Here is a 26,001-nt window from a genome sequence, read left to right as displayed (position 1 = left end):
ATGCTGGTGCTGTGGACGCCTCACGAGACGGCGACGGCGTGGCGGTCGGTGCAGTTGACGGAGAGGCGAAGGGCGGACATGGTAGCGATACATTGGGTACCAGACATAGTGCACCATTTCATTGTGGATGATAAGAGAAAGCACTGTGCAGCATCCACTCCCTGGCGAGGAAGTGGAGAGTTCCAGTGGCACCAAGTGGACACGGATTGAGCTAGGCTACACAGCAGTTAGGCTCATCGCGCAGAATGTGTTGCGGGAGATACCTGGGCTGACTGGACACACCAAATGACATGTTGTAAACGATTCGCCACTCTCTGCGTTGCGGCTATATTGCAGTGACCCGATCCTCAAATTAATAAAAAACTACACTGAAGAAAAGGCTCACAGCACAATTGGTAATAATGAGTTGTCACTAAGCCTGGAAGAACTAGAGGCTTTCATTGGATTACTCTATACTCGTGTAGTATATGGCGCTCGGGGTGTTTCATACAAAGACTTATGGAACAATGTGTAGGGACCTCCTTTCTTTCAAAGCACCATGTCAAGAAACACATTTGCTGAAATACGCAGTCACCGTAGGTTTGATTCTATGTCAACAAGAAGACGACGTAAGCAAACTGATAAATTTTGCCTTGCTGCAAAAATATGGAATCTATTTACTTTCAACTGCATTGCCTGCTACAAGCCAGACGAGAACATGAGTGGATGAGCAACTGCATCCTTGCAAGTACAAGTATGCATTCATACAGTACATGCCAAACGAACCTGAAAAGTGTGGGATAAAATACTGGCTTTTGCGTGGCGCTGACAAGCGCTACATCTCGAATGGATTCCCTTGTCGTGCCAAACATGAAACTCGTGATCCAAGCAATGGTCTTGGTGACCATGTCGTTATGAAGCTGACACAGCCATTGCTCAACTGTGTCGTAACATCACACTGACAACTTCTTCAACTTCGTGAAATCAGGCAACAGTCCTCTCAGAGTATACCAAGGGAAAAAGAAAAAAGTCCTTATTGTGGGTAACATGCATGCTGGATGTCAGGTGAATGAGAATACTGAGGAGATACTTCCAGAAACTGTGAACTTTTATAATGAAACTAAGGATGGAGTCGATATAGCTGACCAAATGGCTAAACACTACAGTGTCCGAGCTGGCACCCACCGATGGGCTGTGCGTGTCTGTTTCAATATTCCTGACCTTGCCATGATCAATGCTCACACATATTGTTGTTGTTGTTGTTGTGGTCTTCAGTTCTGAGACTGGTTTGATGCAGCTCTCCATGCTACTCTATCCTGTGCAAGCTTCTTCATCTCTCAGTACCTACTGCCACCTACATCTTTCTGAATCTGCTTAGTGTATTCATCTCTTGGTCTCCCCCTACGATTTTTACCCTCCACGTTGCCCTCCAATACTAAATTGGTGATCCCTTGATGCCTCAGAACATGTCGTACCAACCGATCCCTTCTTCTGGTCAAGTTGTGCTACAAACTTCTCTTCTCCCCAATCCTATTCAATACTTCCTCATTAGTTATGTGATCTACCCATCTAATCTTCAGCATTCTTCTGTAGCACCACATTTCGAAAGCTTCTATTCTCTTCTTGTCCAAACTATTTACCGTCCATATTTCACTTCCATACATGGCTACAATCCATACAAATACTTTCAGAAATGACTTCCTGTCACTTAAATCTATACTCGATGTTAACAAATTTCTCTTCTTCAGAAACGCTTTCCTTGCCATTGCCAGTCTACATTTTATATCCTCTCTACTTCGACCATCATCAGTTATTTTGCTCCCCAAATAGCAAAACTCCTTTACTACTTTAAGTGTCTCATTTCCTAATCTAATACCCTCAACATCACCCGACTTAATTCGACTACATTCCATTATCCTCGTTTTGCTTTTGTTGATGTTCATCTTATATCCTCCCTTCAAGACACTATCCATTCCGTTCAACTGCTCTTCCAAGTCCTTTGCTGTCTCTGACAGAATTACAATGTCATCGGCGAACCTCAACGTTTTTATTTCTTCTCCATGGATTTTAATACATACTCCGAATTTTTCTTTTGTTTCCTTTACTGCTTGCTCAATATACAGATTGAATAGCATCGGGGAGAGGCTACAACCCTGTCTCACTCCCTTCCCAACCACTGCTTCTCTTTCATGCCCCTCGACTCTTATAACTGCCATCTGGTTTCTATACAAATTGTAAATAGCCTTTCGCTCCCTGTATTTTACCCCTGCCACCTTTAGAATTTGAAAGAGAGTATTCCAGTCAACATTGTCAAAAGCTTTCTCTAAGTCTACATCTTAAAAGTCTACATCTTAAAAGTTACTTATTTCTAAGAAGATTTCATGGCGAGACTTTACCCTCAGAGTAGCAGAAAGGAGTAGTCTCCCGCTTGCAGACAATCGATGCTGCCTCTGGCCAATATGGAAATATATTGTCAAATTCAGATTTCCTGCAAAACAACAAAAGGGGAATAAAACATCAAACGTATGCTTCTAGTGCAACAAGTATGTGTGCAAACGCTGCTATGAAAAAAACTCTGTCGAATGTCTGAACTGTGAGCCCATCCCAGCTTATGCAGTTCTGTCAACTCTTTGTTCCAAATGTTTAAAATTATAGACTGAAGTTGTTTGTTCTTATGTTTTATTTCCTTGGTTGCAATAAGCAAGAAAACATGCAGAACATTTTAGTCTCACTTGTCACGTATTGGAATTTTTCATAAATACTTACCTTATGTATCTGTAAACATAAAAACACTATCAGTACTCACACAAAGAGTATGTTTTGACTCTGTCTCAATCTTTTTACAAAGAAAAATAGTGTAAAATTGTTTTACTTACTTGTTTGAACGATGACTGATGAAATACTATGAAATTTATTCTATAAAATTTAAAATAAACAAAGTTTATTTCCAAAAATTTATTTTTGACAGTGTGCTATTCTACTACTACTGATGGCCTTCGGAGAGCCAGTCCAGACAAAACTCTACCATCTGGTGAGCACGATGTATGAGACAGGCGAAATACCCTCAGACTTCAAGAAGAATATAATAATTCCAATCCCAAAGAAAGCAGGTGTTGACACACGTGAAAATTACCGAACTATCAGTTTAATAAGTCACAGCTGCAAAATACTAACACGAATTCTTTACAGACGAATGGAAAAACTGGTAGAAGCCGACCTCGGGGAAGATCAGTTTGGATTCCGTAGAAATGTTGGAACACGTGAGGCAATACTGACCTTACGACTTATCTTAGAAGAAAGATTAAGAAAAGGCAAACCTACGTTTCTAGCATTTGTAGACTTAGAGAAAGCTTTTGACAATGTTAACTGGAATACTCTCTTTCAAATTCTGAAGGTGGCAGGGGTAAAATACAGGGCGCGAAAGGCTATTTACAATTTGTACAGAAACCAGATGGCAGTTATAAGAGTCGAGGGGCATGAAAGGGAAGCAGTGGTTGGGAAAGGAGTAAGACAGGGTTGTAGCCTCTCCCCGATGTTATTCAATCTGTATATTGAGCAAGCAGTAAAGGAAACAAAAGAAAAATTCGGAGTAGGTATTAAAATTCATGGAGAAGAAGTAAAAACTTTGAGGTTCGCCGATGACATTGTAATTCTGTCAGAGACAGCAAAGGACTTGGAAGAGCAGTTGAACGGAATGGACAGTGTCTTGAAAGGAGGATATAAGATGAACATCAACAAAAGTAAAACGAGGATAATGGAATGTAGTCAAATTAAGTCAGGTGATGCTGAGGGAATTAGATTAGGAAATGAGACACTTAAAGTAGTAAAGGAGTTTTGCTATTTAGGGAGTAAAATAACCGATGATGGTCGAAGTAGAGAGGATATAAAATGTAGACTGGCAATGGCAAGGAAAGCGTTTCTCAAGAAGAGGAATTTGTTAACATCGAGTATAGATTTAAGTGTCAGGAAGTCGTTTCTGAAAGTATTTGTATGGAGTGTAGCCATGTATGGAAGTGAAACATGGACGATAACTAGTTTGGACAAGAAGATAATAGAAGCTTTCGAAATGTGGTGCTACAGAAGAATGCTGAAGATAAGGTGGGTAGATCACGTAACTAATGAGGAGGTATTGAATAGGATTGGGGAGAAGAGAAGTTTGTGGCACAACTTGACTAGAAGAAGGGATCGGTTGGTAGGACATGTTTTGAGGCATCAAGGGATCACAAATTTAGCATTGGAGGGCAGTGTGGAGGGTAAAAATCGTAGAGGGAGACCAAGAGATGAATACACTAAGCAGATTCAGAAGGATGTAGGTTGCAGTAGATACTGGGAGATGAAGAAGCTTGCACAGGATAGAGTAGCATGGAGAGCTGCATCAAACCAGTCTCAGGACTGAAGACCACAACAACAGTGTGCTATTAATTTTAGAGACCAAATTATCCTTTGGTTCCATTTTAAGGCTCTTCTTGAACATATTGTCAGTATGGCGACATTAAAAACACTACCCAAATACTGATAAAACGTTGTTTTCCTGCTGTGGGTCAAAAATGTCCCACATGGTACTAATAGGGTTACGGCGAAGTCCGGTACTCCTAGCGTTAATGTAGTTGCTGCGGTGGTGGACATGAGTGCAAAGAATACTTCTGTCTGGAAATAACTTGGTGTTACTCACAAAAATACTTGTTTCCTGCACCCAGGTGATGCTCTGGTTGTTCGCTGACATCTCGCATTTGTTAAAACTCTTAAGGAACCATTTGTTCGATCAAGGCATTATGTTGAAAAAAAAGGCAGTTACAAAAGTTGCATTCGAGAAAATATTAATTTTGGACAGTGGCGAGATGAAAATATGCCCTAAGTTATCTCAGCAGCACATTACAGTGAAGTACAGAGAACGATGGCGAGTGCGCTCTGCAGCTCAATTACTACCTCACACAACTGCACAGGCGATTCGCTGTTTAATGCCTGAAGAAGGACACGCTAGTGATTTCATACCGATGGTGGGTGGGTGAGCCTTCCATGTATTCAGTTCAAGGACCCGTGAAAGTAATAAGCCACTAGCCTGTAATCCGCCATTCACTTGCAAGCAAAAGAGCAATGCCTATGTAAATTTTACAAGTCGTGCGAGAACAAGCATATTGGCTCCTCAAAACATCGTCTATCATTTCAAAAATGGTTTCTGAAAACTATTTGGTTACTTTTGGACCTGTTCAGAGACTTATCGACTTGTAATATTTAATGCATTCTCACTGCGATTTTGCTTGTTTCCTCAAAATGCGATTTGAAACAACCAGCAAATCTGAATTAATTTTTGTCCAGATCGATAGACAAGACAATTTTTGTTGGGAAACTGGTATCACTAAGAACGCGTGCGCTCTAGGTACCGAATATTTCTCCACAGCTCACCTATAAATAACGAAAATTTACTCCAGAACAATAGCATTTATTGGACTACACTGGCTATCATCGAAAGACAAGGGAAAGAAGGTAGAGGCATTTCACCATCGCAAAGCAAAGTATTGTCATTTGCCGTCGCTTTTGGGTACAAATGAACAATATTTGCGGAAATTAAGTTATATAGGAACCTACATTAACGACAGAAGTGAAGATCGTCTGACCATGTTTGTTTGACAACTACCTGGGAAGATTCCAAGGCTGACGGGGCCAAGGTTTGACTTACTACCTCCCACACTACATCCCATCTTCGCTGAACAAAACACTGTCACGAATTATTTACTGAATAATGGATGAACTGTGTAAGTTCTCTATTTTTATTAAATATTGTGAACTGAAATTGGAGTAAAATAATGCTGCTACGTGCTGGAAGGCTTCCACTTGGCTCAATGCCTTCAAGTTGTTACGGAACTTATTGTGATACGTAAACGTACGCAGTCATTCGTTATGCCGAACCCCCAGTATTGCGATGTAATGCAGTACTGCACCATTGGTGAAATCTCTAGACGGTTAGAACCAACCACGAATGCTTGTGTGCGTTACATGTGCAACGTCTGTGTATTTGAGCATACCAGTGCTTCGTTCGCGAACAATGCAGGTGGGTTGCGGCCACAGAGGATACGTGAACGCCGTACGAGGTGTCTACTTCATCGGCGTCTCAGTTCGCATGCACCCCAGTACCTCGCAGCAGAGATCAATTCCCTCTCATATCATAATCAAAACACAAGGTTCCATTTATCTATTACCCTACCTCTGGTCATCCATAACAACACCAAAAAATTCGCAATACGCTGTTCTGATGATGCTCTCTGCCTGTGCAAGAAGCAGTCCTATACTCAATGCACAATTTCCCGGTTCTTTTTAAGAAAAGCTTGAAACACTTCGCTTTCTCAGCCTCATTACTTTTCTACAAACCATTAATATCTGTGACTATGTTTTCTCTGTCAAACGGTAAAGCAAATTCTACAATCTCCTACCAGCTTGAATTCATTGTGTTTTCGTTTCTCTGTCAATGACGTCATTTTCTTTCTCCCTCTTTTCGTTACTGTTGTTCTGTATTGTTCGTCTTTGCGTTCCTGCCCCACCTCATCCTGACGTCCATTTCTGATAACGCTTTCAGTCTAAATATATCGGGCAGTAATTTGTCTCTTTTGTTCGGCTTTTCGTGAAATAATATGCACATTCTATTATTTCTTCTTCTATTTTCCAGTATTTACCTATAGTTAATACTAAGTGTTATGTTGATTGTTGTTGTTGTGGACGTCAGTTCGAAGACTGGTTCTACGCAGTTCTCAACGACCTTTGCAAGCCTCTTCATCGCTGCATAGCTACCGCAACCTTCATTCATTTGAAGCTGCCTAATGCTGTCCAGTTTTGGTCTCTCTCTAAATTTCTTACTCCTCGCTCTCCCTCTCACCCACTCGCTCCAAACATTACCGGTCTTCATTTTACATCCTCTCTACTTTTGCTGTCATAATTGAAAAACTTATCTACTAGTCTCACTGTCTCATTTCGTAATCTGACTGATTTAATTCGACGACGTTTCATTACTTCCGTATTACGTTTTTCGAGTGTTGTGTTCCATATTACGTCTAAGACTTCCTATAGTATATGTATCTTGAAGAACAAAACGCAGAATATGTAGAATGACAGCGAGTGTCTGACGATCCTAATCTTCCCCGGATAAATAAATTTAAAAAAATGCAATAACGTATACAGGTGCGGAAATCTCGATGGTAAATTACAGCTTACTTTTCGGACACCAGAGTAAATTTGATCGTGAAATTCGAATGACGGGGCATATTGCTCCTGCACTATGTGCAGCGACAGTCACTTTAAGTGACAGGAAAAATAATCACGAGAACGATCAGAGATTTAGCATAGGACTTTTGGATGACTAGGCTAACACGTGTCTACTGAGTCGATGTTACTTTCCCTGGGAAGCAACCCTGGGGGAAGACAAGTCGTCAGGCAGGTAGCAGGTGAGTGGCCTCGGAGGCGTCTGCAGAAAAAGCGCTGACGTGGAGTCCAAACAGGGAAGAAGGCCGCGCCCGGAGGCTGCTACGTGTCGGCGCAGCCAAACGATGCGATCCTGGAGGAAAGGCCAGCGCGAGGCGAAGGAAGAGAGGCTACCGTGGGCGGAAGTGACGCGCGGGGCAGAGGTCGCAGCTGGGGGCCGGTCAGCCCGACTGCTCCACCTGAAGTTGGCCGCCACTGCTACATTCTTCAGTAATGCAATTCAGGTTCTGCTACAGCGGCTTCGACAACGTTTCAAAAATTCTGCACACAGTAAAATTACTGTTCAATTTTTTTTATTTATTTTTTTCACCGAATCACTTTAGAGGCCGTCAATGTGATGTCCATTCTTCTCATCCTAACAGCAGCCCAGCGTTTCGGCAAATCTTGTATTCCCGTTAGGACGCCATCATTGTTGATCTGTCTTGCTCATTCCATTCATTGCATCCAGTCCGGAGCCACGCGGCTGCTACGGTCGCAGGTTCGAATCCTGCCTTGGGCATGGATGTGTGTGATGTCCTTAGGTTAGTTAGGTTTAAGTAGTTCTAAGTTTAGGGGACTGATGACCTCAGATGTTAAGTCCCATAGTGCTTAGAGCCATTTGAACCATTCATTGCATCAGAAGCTTTCTCAGTGGTTTGAAGATGTTTCCCTCGGACTAGTTTCTTGAGTTTTATAAACAAATCAATGTCGTCAAAGTCTGGTGGTCTACGTCAGGACTGTGGATGGGGGGAGGATTTCTTATCTATAATTGTCCATATCTCTGCGTACTTGTTCGGCAATATACGGTCGTGGTTTATCATGCAGAACGAGCACTACAGCGGTGTAAGAGTCGGAACTTCTCCGTCGAATCTTTATCCTCATAAAACTCGCAGAAACTCCATGTAATATTGGCCTCTTGCAGTGGTTCCCTGTGGCACTACATGCATCACTCGACATCAGCTTGACTCTGGACTGTTGGCAGCGTCTTCTTTTGGCGGAGGAGAGTCAGCATCTTTCCACTAGGAGGACTGAGATTTCAATTCGGGCTCAAAATCACTAATCCTTGTTCCGTCTGATCCTCCTCCCACTCGTAGCGACGAAGCAATGATTGTGCAATCGTACTGCAATTTATTTTTTGTTCTTCACTCAGATGATGAGGAACGTATTTTAGAGCAACTTTTCTGTTCTGTAGTTTCTTTGTTATGATTTTGAACATTGTATAGACACACATTCATGGAGGTATATTCCGCCTATGCAACTAAATGAAAGGCAGTTTGTTTTTTTGCCATATGTGTTTCGTTTCTCAGTTCGCACTCAACGAAGAACATTCATTTGAATCATCATTATCATGAGAACAATACCCCTCTGATCATTTTAGTTACTAAAACAATAACAAACAGAAATCTGAAACATAACCAGAGTAAACAATTAATGAATCTACCTCTCCCAGCTTCTCTTTCTCTCTCTCTCTCTCTCTCTCTCTCTCTCTCTCTCTCACACACACACACACACACACACACACACATTCTCTCTCTCTCTCTCTCTCTCTCTCTCTCTCTGTCTCTCTCTCTCTCTCTCTCTCTCTCTCTCTCTCCCTCTCTTATACACAAATATCCATTAAAAAACAAAAAAAGCTCTCACAAGGAACGACATATTTACACATAACAATATACACACGCACGCGCACACACACACACACACACACAAAACAGATGAAGAATATCAAACCACACACAGAACACAAACAAAATACGAAAGACAAACACTCAGCAACAGTTGACAACACTACATACTGTAAAAAACACATGCTGATCACGAAATTAAAAATGGAAGTTATGTAAGTGATGTGCTGTAATAAATATGAGTGAAAAAGTGACAGAATTCAGCCAGCTGGAGCTTGAGGACCAATGAACGCATCTCTAGGACCACACATGCGGGCTAACAACACTGGAAGTAAAACCAAACGATAATTTCACTTCACGAAATTTGTGCTACAAAAGTTGATTCTAATCTGAAAAACGAGAGAAAAACAAGACAAAATGTAACATAGCAACATATTGTAACTAATATATAATACATTTATTATACGTATAAAAAGAAACATGTATTACAGGCTACTGAAGATGCTTCACAAACAAAAGAAGCGAAAATTTATTAAGTATAGCTGCAGCAACTTAAAGCATATGGTAATAACTAATTACGAAATACTTTAAAATTTATGAAAACGTTTTGAAAATATTCGTAATCCCAAACCACCTGTCGTCTACCATAAAACCTGAAACGCCCGCTAGTTGGCAGCAGCGACTGGGTTGCCTACCACTAAAATAGAGCGTTCTGAAATTTGTTTTGTGTTTTTCCCCACAAATTTTCAATTTTGATGTGAGATCGCTGGTCGCCACTTGGGGTTTTACATGGGTAATTTTCTCTCTTCATTTCAAATCAGAATATCTCAACCTAAACACAAATAATACTGAAAACACGTGGTGATAGGTGACAGTCTGCTTACAGCTTACGCTTCACGCGAGAGAATCACGCGTCCTGTGCAGAAGTTTTGAATGGTCCTCGTAATTCACTGCCAGCGAATCAGCTTCCTTAGCAAAGTATGCTCGTGTGAAAGTTGCACGAATCAGGTAGTGAATATTTAACTGTTTGCATACTTAGCAGGTGAACGCCAATATAGATTAAAATTAAAGGAGAAAAGCATTCGTAGATTGGAGACTGAAGTGCGTATTTGAAGCGTGCTTTGTCGACTCAGTTAAAGGAGATCACTCGGGAAAAGTAAAAGATTTGTATCAGATTCCTATTCGTGTTTAGTTTTTAAACTATCTTGGTTGTTGATTTCAGATTGTCTTCCATGCAACCAGAAGTAACGACGGGGTTATCACTTATTTACTGGTCCTTTGGTCTACAACTCAACGGACCTGGATTACTAATGAACATATTATCAACGAGATTTTTTTCATTAATACTCTGGCTGGTTTGATGCGATCCGCGACGACTTCCCCCTCCTATGTCAACCGTTCCATCTCAGAGCAATATCTACGCCCTCCGTCCTTGATTATTTACTCAATATATTCCAATCTCTGTCGTCCTCTACTGTTTCCGCCGTCTAGAGATTCCTCTGGTACCATGGAAATTGCTGTATCCTTCTGTCCCTCCTTCTAGTCAATATTTTTTACATATTCCTTTTCTCGCCGGTTCCGCGAAGGACCTCACTTCTTATTTTATCCGTCCACTTAAGTCTCGACTTCCTCCTTTAGCACCACATCTCAAATGCTTTGATTCTCTGCTTTCGATTATCCCAGTCCCCAATTCATTTCTGTGCTAAAATGTGCTCAATAAGCACAGTCTCAGAAATTTCTCTCTGAAATTAAGGCCTATATTTGATATTAGTAGACTTCTTGTAGAGATTAATACCCTCTTTCCCTGTCATAATCTGTTTCTTGTATCCTATTTCGTTCGTGTTTCATTCGTAAATGCCTTATTTTTACTTCCAATGACGCAGAATTCTTTCATTTCCTCTTCTACAAGACCTTCTTTTTCAATACGGAGTTCGCGAAATCTTCTCTGCTAATTGTCATTAGTCTCCTATATGTTTGGTTTACACTCAGTCCGTATTCTGTGTTTATTAGACCGCTCATTCCATTCAGCAGGACTTGTAATTCTTCATCACGTTGAAGAGGGATGGAAATGTCATCAACGAGTCTTTCATACCCTTTCACCCTCAATTTGGTTCCCATTCCTTAGCCTTTCTTATATATTTTACGTCATTACTTCTTTCGTGTACAAGTTGAACACTAACAGAGGAAGACAGCACCCCTGCCTTAGATCTTTTTTATTCTAGTACTTCTCTCTTGCTCTTCCGTTGTTATTGCTCCATCTTGCTTCTTGTACGTATTGTATATTATCCGTCTTTATCTATGGTGTACGCCTATGTTTCTGCACAATTTTAGTTGTTGAACGCTTCTTCTAGATCGAAATATCCTTTGAAAGTGACTTTATTTTTCTTAGGTCTTGTCCCCAGCATCAAGTTCGACGTCAAAACTACCTCTATCCTAAAGCTAAACTGATACCATCTAAAAGATCCTCAATCTTTTTATCCATTATTCTGAATGGTATTCTGGTCAGTATCTCTTATGCTTGATCTGTTAAGCTGATAGTGCGATACTCAGGTCTACATCTGCCTCCAACATTTTGCAGGTCCCATAGCTTAATAATTGTTTGGTAGCCACTTCTCCCAAATATTTTTGAAATTTCGAAGGTATATTTTGTATGCCTTCTGCATTGCTTGTACGCAACTCTTAAGCTCAGTCAAACTCTGACGCTAGTACTGAATGCCATATGTCTTTCAAACTGACATTAATTTCTTCTTGTATCATGACAATTTCACCGCCCTCGTATAGCCCCTCAGTGTAGTGTTTCCACCTATCCACACTCTCCTCTGCGTTTAGCATAGAACGGAGTATGTTCACAAATATTTGAGCGGCTAGACGGATTTTTGACCAGTAGAACCTCGTGTATTATACTGGGTGGTCAATGTTCAACAGAAACGAACGTAACACTGGTGTGCCACCAAAGAAGCGTTATAGATCTTATACTCGGCTTACTATACAGAAGAAACTTTGAATTTAGTGTGAGCAATACTACTAAACTGATGCTACTGTGTACAGGAAAGTGGTACGTAGTCGTTGGACGATATAAGTAATAGCAGAAACACCTGGACAATATTTCTACTTAGTGCAATGACTGATCGTTTTGTTCACATGTGAGGAAATGCAAGATAATGCCTATAACAACAAGAAAGAAAAAAGAAACCAATATTATGCGCTAACATGATCAGTGGTGAACTTATGGTGAAGGTAGCATCGAACGAATCTTTAGGTCTAATACTAAACAGTGGTCTGAAATGGGCCGAACATGTAAAGTCCGTATTGTGGAAAGCGAATGAAAAAACATTATCTTCCCAGCGCTTGGAGTCCTTATCAAGTTGGCATGGCAGCAGGAATCGAACAAATTCAGAGACATGTTACTAGGATTGTAAGAGATCGGTGTAACCCATATTAAGGTGTATGACAGATGTTCATAGAATTTAAATGAGAGAAAAAAGATTACCGATATTCGAGAGAGACTTTATGGCAGTCCTGTCACAGTATATCTTTCGTAGGGATTACGACAATAAAATACACTGGAGTGAGAAACGTAACGACTAAAGTAACTTAAACATTATGTGTCACTGCCAAGTAACATAGCTCGATGATCTTGAAACATACACAGAACGAACTACTACATTATAGTACAGAAGCTAACTGAAAGAAATAACAGTGAGAGGAATAGAAATGACAATTTTATTTACATCTACATCTACATCAATCCTCCGCAAGCCACCGGACGGTGTGTGGCGGAGGGTACCTTGAGAACCTCTGTTGGTTCTCCCTTCTGTTCCATTCTCGTATCGTTCGTGGAGAGAAATATTGTCGCTATGCCTCTGTGTGGGCTTTAATCTCTCTGATTTTATCCTCATGGTCTCTTCTCCAGATATACGTAGGAGGGAAAAATATACTGCTTGACTCCTCGGTGAAGGTATTTTCTCGAAACTTCAACAAAAGCCCGTACCGAGCTACTGAGCGTCTCTCTTGCAGAATCTTCCACTGGAGTTTATCTGTCATCTCCGCCGCGCTTTCGCGATTGCTAAATGATCCTGTAACGTAGCGCGCTGCTCCCCGATGGATCTTCTGTATCTCTTCAGTCAACCCTATCCGGTACGGATCCCACACTGCTGAGCAGTATTCAAGCAGTGGGCGAACAAGCTACTTCCTTTGTTTTCGGACTGCATTTCCTTAGGATTCTTCCAATGAATCTCAGTCTGGCATCTGCTTCACCGACGATTAATTTTATATGGTCATTCCATTTTAAATCACTCCTAATGCCTACTCCCAGATAATTTATGGAATTAACTGCTTCCAGTTGCTGACCTGCTATATTGTAGCTAAATGATAAAGGATCTTTCTTTCTATGTATTCGCAGCACATTATACTTGTCTACATTGAGATTCAATTGCCATTCCCTGCACCATGCGTCAATTCGCTGCAGATCCTCCTGCATTTCAGTACAATTTTCCATTGTTACAACCTCTCGATACACCACAGCACCATCTGAAAAAAGCCTCAGTGAACTTCCGATGTCATCCACCAGGTCATTTATGTATATTGTGAATAGCAACGGTCCTACGACACTCCCCCGCGGCACACCTGAAATCACTCTTTCTTCGGAAGACTTCTCTGCATTGAGAATGACATGCTGCGTTCTGCTACCTAGGAACTCTTCAATCCAATCACACAATTGGTCTGATAGTCCGTATGCTCTTACTTTGTTCATTAAGCGACCGTGGGGAACTGTATCAAACGCCTTGCGGAAGTCAAGAAAGACGGCATCTACCTGGGAACCCGTGTCTATGGCCCTCTGAGTCTCGTGGACGAATAGCGCGAGCTGGGTTTCACACGATCGTCTTTTTCGAAACCCATGCTGATTCCTACAGAGTAGATTTATAGTCTCCAGAAAAGTCATTATACTCGAACATAATACGTGTTCCAAAATTCTACAACTGATCGACATTAGAGATATAGGTCTATAGGTCTGCACATCTGTTCGACGTCCAGTAATTACACTGATGTCATCGCTATTTATGATGGTCGCCGGGACATTACAAAAGACAGGACATGGTTCATAATAGAGTGCGTGTTCACCTCGAACAGCTCTGCAGCGTGCTCCCTGCTGGCCACGATAATTGTGAGGAGTTTTTATGGTAGTGCGTTCCATTCCTGCACCAGTGCGATTGATGGTTGTTTGACGGTCATTGGTGTATGTCGACGTGCAGCTATACGTCTCCCGAATGCATCCATCACCTGCTCACTGGGATTTAAGACGGAGGAACGGACAGCACAGTCCATTCACCAAATATTCTCTCGTTCCAAGAGCTGTTCCATCTGCGCCATTCGATGTGGTCGCATATTGTCATCCATAAAAATAAAGTCAGCGCCAAAGCATCCCTTAAAAAAAAGCGCGTGGAGAAGAAGTACAGTGTCACAATAACTTTGATTGAGAGTGTATCGTGAGCAAAGATTTGGAGGTCAGTTTGCCAGTGCATTATTATTCCTCCCCACACCTTAACACCTGGACCATCAAAAAGTTCATGCTGAGCAATGTTTCTGGATGCATTATGTGGTGTCACCGCCAGACACCACACTTGCTAGGTGGTAGCTTTTAAATCAGCCGCGGTCCGCTAGTATACGACGGACCCGCGTGTCGCCTCTGTCAGTGATGGCAGACCGAGCGCCGCCACACGGCAGGTCTAGTGAGACTTCCTAGCACTCGTCCCAGTTGTACAGCCGACTTTGCTAGCGATGCTACACTGACAATTACGCTCTCATTTGCCGAGACGATAGTTAGCATACCTTCAGCTACGTCATTTGTTACGACCTAGCAAGGCGCCATTACCAGTTAATATTGAGATTGTAAAACACGTACCAACAAGAGCGATGTACACCAATTGTGGATTAAAGTTAAGTATTCCAAGAGCTTCGTACTTTATTTATTAGACTCAACTCCTTTAACTGTTCCAGACCTCACGCCAGTCTGCGTGAGCTTAAGCGCGTGCATTTCGGCCTCCTTTAGCAACACGGTGTTGGCTCTTCTGCCAACACATCACATTACATGTTCCCAGTTCTAGCCGTATAACCATATGAGGGTATGTCCAGAATCACTACTCCTACCAAATCTGCTCTCATCCAAGAACGAGGCGCGAACCCACTCTCCGCTGGTCCAGTCCCTATGCTTTTGGAACCATTGCAAAGTGTGTCGCCGATATGTGGATGTCAACGGAACACGACGTACTGGTCGTCGGATCACACCCATGAGTTACCATGCCACAGTGGAGCGTCAGATTGAGTGTCTTGCAAAGCTATTAAATGTAGCTGCAATTATAACGGCTATTTGACGTGGGTCCCTTCTTGCCTGTGCACGACGTAGCGGTCATCTGCTACTGTAGTCGGTTGTGGTCGACACCTCTCCGTCAAGCAGCAGCGCATGTAGTTCCGAACGCTCCCCATGCTCATGAAACGATTGTGTGAGCAGCACCTAACTACACTTGTCACATTTGGTAGTTCTTCCAGTTTTCCAGTGATCCTTCCTCGAGTGAGGTCATCTATATGTTGCCTCCAAGCGATATTGTAACGAAGAACACCACTACAGTGGGCCGCAACAGCTCGCTGATTGACATACACTGTCTTTTCCCTTTCCTTCAACAGCCTCGCGTTCCGTGGCCAGCCATTTTAGCCGCCATAGTCACGCTGACAACATTCTATGTGACATAGAGCTTTGTATATTCGACTGGGAGACCTCTGACAACATCCACCCGTACTTTCAGTCATTTCCAATATTATTTTGCCTATCTCGCCCTTATGTCTGCAGAGAAATGTACTTTAGACTATGGTGTGCCGTGCGGGGTAGCCGCACGATCTGAGGTGCCTTGTCACGGGCCGGACCCTGTGGCCGAGCGGTTCTAGGCGCTTTAGTCCGGAACCGCGCTGCTGCGGTCGCAGGTTCGAATCCTGCCTCGAGCATGGATATGTGTGATGTCCTTAGGTTAGTTAGGTTTAAGTAGTTCTAAGTCTAGGGGACTGATGACCTCAGATGTTAGGTCCCATAGTGCTCAGAGCCATTTTTTGAACCTCGTCACGGTTCGCGCGGCTGCTCCCATCGGAGGTTCAAGTCCTCCCTCGGGCATGGGTGTGTGTGTTTCCTTAGCGTAAGTTAGTTTTAGATTAAGTAGCGTGTAAGCTTTGGGACCGATGACCTCAGTAGTTTGGTCCCACAGGTTCTTACCACAAATTTCCAAAATTTTTATGGTGCGTACAAGTTGATAGACTCGTTTTCACTCTCTAAGTATGTGAATGGAATAACACAGAAATTCAATAACATTAGTACTGAGCCGTGTGGCTCGATCAGCGATATTCCCGCCGCCGGTATGGGTCATCTCTGCGGCGGTGTGCGCAGAGACCGCGATGGTGCCACCTACCGGGCCGATCGGGAGCGAGAGGAAAAGCTGAGGAAGAGGGAGTGATTTTGCTGATGGACGCCCAGCAGTAACGGCGTTCTGGGAACAATAGCGGACAGCTAATGTCCGGTGTCAGCCAGCAAGCAGGGCACGCCTAAAAGGGGCTGTTACCCGGGTGACGGCGCCGTGGAAAATACCGCCGGCGTGGAAGGAGACGTTACTGGGAAGTCGGTGGTGTTTTTTCCGTTTTCTTCATGTGTCTTGGCATCGGGATCTGCGGCGGCTGGCTTCGTCGAACAAGCAAGAGCGTAAGGGCATTACTTGTACTGTAACTTGTGGTCGGAATCCACTACTGGGTTCTGTGCGGTTGACTGTGTTTTCTTGGGCGGCCGTCGCTACTCCTACTGAGTCTGGCCTTCAGTGTGTTGATTTTAATTGGTTTAATACGTAATGCTTTAAGGTGTATGTGGTGTGATCATTAACATTTACGAGGGCCTGGAGTGCTGAGACATTCCGTTGTAGATCCCTACTGTCAAGGTTTAACCGCCATTGAAAGCAGTTTGCTGGCCCTTGTTTTAGTATCGCCTGGTTATTGTATTTATATCACACCACGGAGTTAAGATGGCCAGTCGATATTGTTATATGTATATATAGATAAAATTTTTCCCTGGATATATTTATCTCTGAATTGTAATAACATTACTGTTACCTTTCTGTTTGAACTAATAGTGTGTCTGAGAGACACGTGTATAGTTTTGAAATCAGTAGTCTCCTAAATTCTTACCAGTTAATGAGAGACCAGTTGTTTTTGTGTGTTTAATAGCCTGAAATGGATTCTATTGTTGGTGCTACTAGAATTCCTTCGATGATAGTAGATCGATATTGTAATTAATTTCATGTATTAATTTTACTGATGATGTGTTGTAATGAGTTATTGTGTTTCTAGTTATTTAAGGCAGATGTCAGTCTGTTGTAGATACCCACTAGTTCTGGGATTTTCTCGTGCCCATTCGTGACCGTTGCTGCTCCCGTCTGGGGGTCCATGTCGAGCCTGTATTGGAAACAGCTGAGCGGGCGGGCGTTCGTTTTCTGAGCGTAGTTGTTGAATCTCACGAGCTTGTTTGCTCACATAAAATTTTATATTTTATATGCTAAATTAATTGGTGCCTATCATTGAAGTAACCTGTCGTGTGCCGTGGTATCTGATTGTTGCCTGAACTCTGAATTATTTTGGTAATAACAATCACCGTCGTAATGAAAGAGTACATTAGTTAAATTTTAGTAAATTATTCTTCAGCATGATTACAATTTAGAGTATATAAAATTTAACTCATTTCAGTAAATGTGTAATAGGCCATAAGTGCCGCGTTTTAATGAATGTTTAAAACTGAAGTAATTTATTTTCACCTGAATGGTAATTTTTAAAGATGTGTGGTAGTTTTAAACATGTGATCGTTTTATTTGTCAAGTTCTCTTGTCGAAAGGTGCCAAATGTTCGGTGCAACTGTCGATGATGTTTGCCTGATGTGTTACTTTGGTCCAGCCCTACCACCCTACAGCCTAATGTGCTGACTTTGTGTCGTTGCGTAAAAGGTAGAATTACATGTTGTCTCGACACTTCAAGTACAACTCATACACCAAAATACGTACAGTAGCATGAAGCCTATAGGCGTGGATGTACAGCTCCGCTATGTGCTACAGATATTGGACGTGTTATATGTCCCGAACGAATTGCACAACCTCCAACTAAATTGTTAACCGGGATGTTATTCTACACCAGCATCTATATCGACATGACTACCCTTCAATTTTCGCTTAACTGTTTGGCAGATGATTCATCGAACCACTTTCAGACCATTTCTGGGCCGTTCCACTCATGAATAGCGTGCGTGCTAGCTCTGATTTCTATTTTACTACGATGCTCGTTTCTTCCTATGTAAATGGGAGTCAACAAAATATTTGCGCCATCAGAGGAAAAATTTGTGACTGAAATTTCGTGAAAAGACCACACAGCAACGAAAAATGTCTTTGATCTAATGACTGCATGCCAACTATCATATCATACCGGTAACACTCTCTCACTTATTTCGTGATAATATAAAAAGAGTTTCCCTTATTTGAAGTTTTTCGATGTCCTCCGTCAATTCTGTCTACTAAGGATCCCATACCGACCAGCAGTACTCATGAAGAGAACAGACAAGCATAGTGTTACATCTTCTCACTGTTCCGCCAATGACACGCAGACTTTGGTTCACCTTCCACACATTTTCTGCAGTGATGCTTCCAATTTAAGTTGATCACAGTTTTAATCCAAAGATGTATAGTTGAACCGACAATTTTTAAATTTGTGTGATTTATCGTGAAATCGAAATTTGAAAGTTTTTTCAATACTCATGTGCAGGCCCTCACGAGTTTTATTGTTTAGAGTCCACTGTCACTTTCCACATCATACAGATGTCTTGCCTAAATCGTTTCATAATTCGTTCTGATAACTTTAACTGATGGCAAACGAGAGCATCTTCTGCAAGCAGTCAAAGAGGGGTGGTTAAATTGAGTCCTAAATCTTCTATAAAAATTAAGAACAGCAGAGGGCCTATTAACACTTTCATGGGGAACCCAAGATACCATATCTGTCTCGCTAAGCGTTACAGTCAATTACTACAAACTATACCCTTTCTGACAGGAAAGCACGAATCCAGGCTCACAATAGAGACTCCATAGGCACGCAATATGATTAGAAGTTGTTTGTGAGGAGGGGTGACAAAAACCTTCTGGAAATCTATATATATGGAATAAACTTGAAAATCAGAACCAAAATAAGCATAAATGAATTTAAAAACACATACCAATACACCTGTAAAACTGATGCTTATAATAGCTACGAGGCCTACATCGACACAGACGCGAGGAAGAAAGCTGTTAAAAGCCCGCACTGCATGCGACAGTTTAAAGCGGTGCTCTACATACGATCGTGGCACAGTGTCTGCCCACCGTATCCTAAACTGTGGTTTTCCTGTCTCCTCCACCACTATGTGAGTCTTCTTCCTAATTCTGAATAACTATCCCCCCTTTTCTACCTAACAAAAAAATCAGTAGCACTCTGTTCAGATAGATTGGTAAATGTGCATTAGGCGTTGGTATAACTTCTCTTTAAAGTGACTGATTTACAGTTATACTTGCTGTTACCCGCTGCTGCGCTCGCATATAAGTAATTTTGTTATGGTTAGAAAATGAGCTGTTAATTTATAAGTATCTGTGTACATAATGGTGTAGATATGTGTGTATGAATGTATGTATTGTGAGTATATAGATACATATTGAATTTGTTTTTATTATTTGTTGTACAGCGAATGTTAGGTAAAAGTAATAAAAACTACAGCAGAAATTCTATAATATTTGTAGTGCAATAACGTCAGCTGCTCTCACGTGTCTACCTGTTCCAGTAAGCACAGTTCATGATGTGCGTACACCATGCCCCGCCCCCTTTTACCACTAAATACCCAACGCACGTTGATGTGGCACACAGTGTGATTACTAAGTGGTACGTGTGGAGCGGCATGGGCTGGAGTGTGCATCTATGCATCGTGCTATTGAAGTAGCTATACATTATACAATGTGTACATTATACAAAAATTAATACATTTGTAACATATTTTGTGTTTACTGATGTAAAAGAAGATGCTCCATTCCCTACTTCACCCCATTAGGTGCTAATTTTTCCCCTAAAGTAGCCTATTTTCTTCCTCATGGTTCAATATATTTCCATACATTATTTCATCAAAATGGACTCGGCATTTTAGTCGTGAAAACATAATGGACAGAGTTACTTTCGCATTTATAATATGGAAGTTGGTGCAAAATTCATTGCAACTATTTTTTTTCTTGCAGAAAGCAGTCTGCTTGGAAAGTGTGACATATACAGACGAAAAGACGAGATGGGGTCTTTATGTGTGGAAACTGTAGAACATGTGGAAAGTGTGCGTCACTTATTTAGTATGGTAGCGTACAAAACAATGGTTTCATGGTGCAAAATGTACATATAGAGTTGACATGACAAAAACTGGGTTAAGGGCCCTCAAAGTAGTCCCTTTCACTACACTCTGCCAACGATTTGGAAGGCGCTGAATAACATCTACATCACCATTTGCTGCATTACGTCTTATTCGGGTCGTCGCACAGCATTGGCACAATCCTGTCGTATTGCATACCACCTGCTTTTCGTATGACATCAAAGTCTCAGAGCGAAAGGTCACTTGCCACCATAAGTACTCTGCTTTACGGAAAATTTGGAAATTTGTGGTAAGGTCTTATGGGACCACACTTTTGGGGTCATCGATCCCTAATCTTAGGCACTAATTAAACTAACTTACACTAAAGACAAAACACACACACACACACACACCCATGCCCGAGGGAGGACTCGAAACTACGACGGAGGCAGCCGCCCGGACCGTGACAAGACGCCTGAGACCGGGCGGCTACACCGCGCGGCTCTGCTTTATGTGATTCTTAGCTGTCGTGCAGTATGATTGCACTTTCCTCAATATCTAGACGTTTCTCCCAAATGCCGTGTCATACCTATCACACCAGAAAATCTCTGTAGTTCTCTGAGTTTTAGTTCGTATGCTGTGGCCCAGCATTCATCGATGGCGATTATCTGTGACAGGAAGTGGTTGCTGCCCTGTTGTCAGCGTGCTAGATTGTTGGAGCATATTGCATACAGCATCGACCTTTGAACTTCCGTCAGTTCATGTGATACCCACAGTGATGCGATTTTGCGCAGTTGCAGCTGTGTCCACAATGTCCTGCGGATGGGGCGTTTTTCATTGCCACTTGGCCTGTCTGACTCCAGCGGCATGCAACATCTGTTTACCTCCAGGAGATAATGACGGCAGCTGCCACATTGGTTCGCACTCTGACAGAACTCCTGAGCATTGCTCATCACCATTTACAGTGCACGCAGAATACCATGGCCGATATATGCGCAGATGGCACGGCGCAGCGGTAGTGATGGGGGTTACAGGCAGGCGCTGTAGGCGAAATGCAGAATGCTGGAGGGGAAGTGGGCTTCTAAACTGAAGCCTACGCTCACATTTTTCTGTAAACATTAAGTGCGGGTGGCTCCACGCCCACACTTACGTGGTGGCCATTCAAAAAGATCTAATGTCACCGTTGCTTTGATTAGTATCTGAAAAGAATTTCGCAGCGATTTTGTTTTCGCCTGGATTGTTAACCATACATAACTTTCAGAGAAGCGACATGAGTTACGAATTTTGAGTGAAACCAACACATTTCTCTCGTTGTCGTGTTAAAATTTACTTCTTTTGCCAAAACACAGCCAAATTTACACAGTGTGACCTAATACGTTGTGCATACACAGTTGCAAAAGAATTCTGAGTAAGTGGTTTATTAAGTGAGGAACTGAGGAAAATTAAGGTCAGCGGCTTATGAAAAAGCACATTCTCGGTACAAAATAAACGTGTAATGTCTTCAGTTTTGTTGTTCCAAAACCACAGCATTTCTCGTTTCACCATCTATGGATGGATCTTAAAAATTGCTTTGTTTCATCGAAAAAGTCTGTAGTTAGTGGAATAACACAGTAGATAATGAAGTTTTGCATAATAATCATACAGCAAAATACTCTCCTCGACATACTATCATTTGCCAAAATCTAATTTCAATATCTCAAACCGATTATGAAGTATGAGGAATGTTTTGGATATTTCACTCTGGCTTCATCCGTGGCGCGGCGCAATAGCAAATGAGTGTGCTAAGTCAGATAAAATTTGTCTACATTGGTGACAGTGACCTCCACCCAAGTCTAACGAAAAATTCAGTATGTTAGCTAAATTTTATATGCTGCAACATATTATGTAATATGCACCAACGCAAAATCATAGCGATCTCTATTTTTCATTGCAAACTTTTCGAAATTCGTGTAAACATCACAATAACTATGTCCGTTAACGAAATGATGGGCACGTCGTCATGAACCAGGCATAAAAAAGCTATAAGGAAAGCGAAAATGATTTTTTTTTACCAAATGGTTTCTGTAAAATCATTTGAGAAAGATTGCACGGCGTGCCCACCATATCCTGTACGAGCGACACCACGTGTCTTTGTTGAAACTCTCCTACCCGCCATGCTACTGTACGGTATGGGAAGGCATTATTCCCAAGGTGTTCAACCAATTCACTGTCACATTCTCTCGCATTTCTCCCTGGAGAACGGCTATTGTTAACTGTGCACGTTGCTCAACATGGATTACTTTCATCACGACGCTCCCAACACAACTGATTTTGCAGTGCACACTGTGCCGCTACCAGCAATCATAGAGCCATCTTTTGTTGTGAATACACACTATGCTTGCATAGCTTCCACGAAACAAATAGCAATTTATGATCCGCTCACATATCAGCAAGAAAAAAAAGTTGCAATGACTTTTATCTCAACCCTCATACTATTATGGACACTTAAATTACTTTCTAACAATTGCTCTTTTTACCATTTAGTCTACCTGCAATACCTGACGTAACTGTTTAGACAAAGGAACCTCTGGCGCTCGTCTCATGCATGTCATATATGATTAATTTGATGCTAACATTCCTCTGACAACGGTGGCTTTTTTCTGCCACCCACACAACGGAGATAGCAGGTCCAGGCCAGCTTTCGAAAGGCCCTCAGTTCCTTTGATTTCTTCATAAAGTATTCCCTAAGAGACTGTCGCTATATTCTGTACACGGTACTACCTTAAAAATCTATGTAAATCACGACTTATTATGAATTGTAACTTATAAGCCAAATCAGGATCTTTCGTAATAGAAACATGAATTTTAAGAGTGATAAAAAAAGGAAAAAATATATCGATTTCATATATTGAGCAAGCAGTAAAGAAAACAAAATAAAAATTCGGAGTAGGTATTAAAATCCATGGAGAAGGAATAAAAATTTTGAGGTTCGCCGATGACATTGTAATTCTGTCAGAGACAGCAAAGGACTTGGAAGAGCAGTTGAAAGGAGGATATAAAATGAACATCAACAAAAGCAAAACGAGGGTAATGGAATGTAGTCGAATTAAGTCGCGTGATGCTGAGGGAATTAGATTAGGAAATGAGACACTTAAAGAAGTAAAGGAGTTTTGCTATTGGGCAGCAAAATAACTGATCATGGTCGAAGTAGAGAAGATATAAAATGTAGACTGGCAATGGCAAGGAAAGCGTTCCTGAAGAAGAGAAATTTATTAACATCGAGTATAGATTTAAGTGTCAGGAAGTCGTTTCTGAAAGTATTTGTGTGGAGTGTAGCCATGTATGGAAGTGAAACATGGACGATAAATAGTTTGGACAGGAAGAGAATAGAAGCTTTCGAAATGTGGTGGTACAGAAGAATGCTGAACATTAGATGGGTAGATCACATAACTAATGAGGAGGTATTGAATAGAATTGGGGAGAAGAGGAGTTTGTGGCACAACTTGATCAGAAGAAGGGAGCGGTTGGTAGGACATGTTCTGAGGCATCAAGGGATCACAAATTTAGCGTTGGAGGGCAGCGTGGAGGGTAAAAATCGTAGAGGGAGACCGAGAGATGAATACACTAAGCAGATTCAGAAGGATGTAGGTTGCAGTAGGTACTGGGAGATGAAGAAACTTGCACAGAATAGGGTAGCGTGGAGAGCTGCATCAAACCAGTCTCAGGACTGAAGACCACAACAACAACAACATAAAGAAAGTTGATATAGAAACGACTGAGTAGAAAGTTAAAAAGCCGGCTGTGTGCTTAGATGACTCTGCCAATTACATATAGTAATTTACGAATAGTTTGTTCAATGGCGCCCAGGCTGATGCCGTGTTCCTCGACTTGTGGAAGACATTTGATAGTGTTACGTGCTGTCGTTTAATGAGCAAAATACGAGTTTATTTATCATCGGAACAGATTTGTGACACGATTCAGGAGTTCCTTGCAGGCAGAACTTTACGTGTTGTTCTTCATGGAACAAAAAGGCACGAAACTGACAGATTCAAAGGTAACAGAAATTTACAATATACATAAATAATCCAATGGAAAACAGATGGTACTGTTGTCTATACAAAGCTTCAAAAGGCCAGAAGACTGTAACAGAGTTCAGAAAGACTTACGAAGGAAGCTTGCAAAACACATGTAGGGTCGATTTTTGAACATTGCCCGTCAGTCTTAAACACTTACTAGGTTGGGTTAATAGAAGAAATACAGAACATCTGTCGAAGAACAATATGTTTTATTGTGGTGTCATTTAGTATGGTCGAGGGCATTACGGAGATGTGCAACAAAGTACTGGCAGTCGCTACAATGGAGGCTTTGTGTACCATGGAGAAGATTAGTGTTCAAGTTCTCAGAGCTTACGTTCGATGAACAGTAGGGCAACGTATTGCTTACCACATACTACATTACATGTCTGTTCTATATGTGTATGTCTGGGATCGCCTACCAAACTGTTGGATAGATTTCAACCAAATTTGGCACAGAAACAGCAGGTCTCACGAGTATCAGCACTGCAGGGTTTATAGCCTCCTAGATCCGATAGGAGCGGAAGTAAACTTGTTTTCTCCAACCCTTGACTTTTAGGCTGCTCTGCATGATAGGTATGCTTTTTTTAGAACAGTATCAGCCTGACAGATCAATATGCTTTGCAGGGCAGCCTACATTTCAAGAGCATGAAACTGTTTCCTGGGTCCCAATATGTAGTCTGTCCTAGATGACAGATGTGTTGTATTGGAGTAGTATCGGCATGTTTTATTGTCCTGCTTCATCTGGCAGCCAGTATGTCAAGGGCAAATAAGCGATTTTGAAGCCCCTCATATGCAGCCTGCCTTGAATGACAGGCATGTTGTGGGAGTAGTATTGGCTTGCTTTATTGAAGTGTAATGCAGGGCTATAGCACCTGTGGTCCAGGGGGTAGCGTCTTTGATTAGCAATCAGTCTGTCTACGGTCCCACCACTCCTCAAATTGTGAATTAAAATCAACAGGAGTGGTGGCTACAGATTTCTGCCATAAGAAGTCATCCTCATTCTGCAAACGGCCATGTCAGTGCGGGCAGAGGAGTGAACAGAAGTACAGGGCACTCTCTTGCCCTTCCGTTGGGAAATTGCCCCTAAAAGGCAGAAGAATCGGCATTGATTAACGGCATGACGATGTGGAACGCAATGGAAATCTCTGCATTAAAGACACATTGTGTGTATCTACAGGATATTTGGCCTGTAATTGAAAAAGCATCATGATGATCTCTCCATTGAGAAAAGATTCCCATTCGGATCTCCAGGGAGGGTGACCATGAGAAAAAGATTAAATGACCAATGAAAGGATAACTTTCTAGAAGTTGGGGGCGATGGAATGTCAGAAGTTTGAATGCGGTAGGGAGGCTAGAAAATCTGAAAAGGAAAATACTAAGGCTGCGTCTAGATACAGCGGGGATGAGTGAAGTTGAAAGAAGAGGAGTATTTCTGCTCAGGCGAATGTAGAGTAATATCAACAACACTAGAAAATTG

This window comes from Schistocerca cancellata, chromosome 1 (genome assembly GCF_023864275.1).
Source record: "Schistocerca cancellata isolate TAMUIC-IGC-003103 chromosome 1, iqSchCanc2.1, whole genome shotgun sequence".
Taxonomy (NCBI): domain Eukaryota; kingdom Metazoa; phylum Arthropoda; class Insecta; order Orthoptera; family Acrididae; genus Schistocerca; species Schistocerca cancellata.
This window is presented reverse-complemented; position numbering follows the sequence as displayed.